Raw genomic sequence first — 1499 nt, 5'->3', positions numbered from 1 at the left:
TTACGTGTATATGTATGTATGTATGTATGTATAAATATATATATATATATATATATATATATATATATATATATATATATATATATATATATATATATATAATGGAAACACTGCTAAGAAGCATAGAAACATATTCTTAATCGACACACGCCCTAAATAGATTCTAGCACAATGAATGAAAATAACCATCCTCTATCTCCAGCAAGCACCGTTTTAGATCCTGCTTTCAAAAGCAAAAGTTAGTGATCTTCATCTACATAGTATATTCTGGGAACAAATTTTATGCATTACTCTCGTCAGGTTTCAATTATGGCCTTTGCTGTTCCCTCTGATGTTTAAGCTCCAAAATCGCCCCTCTGTCCATAACGGATCCAGAGAGATATGCAGCAACTCTTATTTCCCTTGCAAAAACAAATGCTTTGGTATATCTGCCCTAGGTACGCGGAGGCTTAACCCAATCTCATTCTCCATAGAGATGAGTTCACTTTTGGTACAGTTATTTCTGGAGTGACCCATGTCCCTTTGTTTTTTTATTCATTCCTTGGTGTAGGGAAACACAGAGTGTTCATCTATTTATTTGAGCATGTTGGCAATAGATTAGTTGAATAATCATACTCGATTAATACCAGTTTTTCAAATGGCATGCTTGCTAATTTCTCTTTCCGGTGAAACTAGTGAATTAATGATTTAAACTTTTCTATATGATGGTTTTAGTTTTGTCTTCTTTCTATTATAAATGGTTACGTTGCTATTAATATTTGTCCAGAACGATTTTATTCTTCTTAATTCATAACTTTGACTTATATTACTGATGATGTCAGTGATAATAATAACAATAATAATAATAATAATAATAATAATAATAATAATAATAATAATAACAAATGATGATAATGACGATGACGATGACGATGTCGATGATAATAGTAATAATAATAATAATAATAATAATAATAATAATAATAATAATAATAATAATAACAACCACTCATTTAATAAGGACGTATTTCGTTTACTTAAGGAATGAAGGTTCGTTTACTTAAGGAATGAAGGCAAATGGTAGAAACGAACTTATCTATACAAAAGTTGATCATTCAAATAATTTTTTTCTTATAAAAAAAATTGAAATTTACATTAGAGAAGAATACGTAACACGTACAATCAGATGATTTTGTACTATTGTACAACGCAACGTAATATCCATTTAAAAATATAATAGAAAATATAAACTTGTCATGAAGATACAATAATGCTATCTATATTCGAACAGGATAAAGTTAAGATTAACTATAACAATAATCATGTATTAAAAGCGATATTAGTAATCAGCATTATCAATAATAACACAATTGGGCTATAATTTGGCTTCAGTAGTTGGAGGGGTGACACCAGTGATTATCAGGTACTTTGGCATACAAAATTCAGTTATTATCTGCTAGAGCATTCACATTGAGCTTGGAAAATCGTTAAAAATAAAATACAGTAAACCCTTGCCTATC

The sequence above is a fragment of the Palaemon carinicauda genome, chromosome 20 (genome assembly GCF_036898095.1).
Source record: "Palaemon carinicauda isolate YSFRI2023 chromosome 20, ASM3689809v2, whole genome shotgun sequence".
Taxonomy (NCBI): domain Eukaryota; kingdom Metazoa; phylum Arthropoda; class Malacostraca; order Decapoda; family Palaemonidae; genus Palaemon; species Palaemon carinicauda.
The sequence above is the reverse complement of the archived record's forward strand: the minus strand, read 5'-3'. Positions refer to the sequence as shown.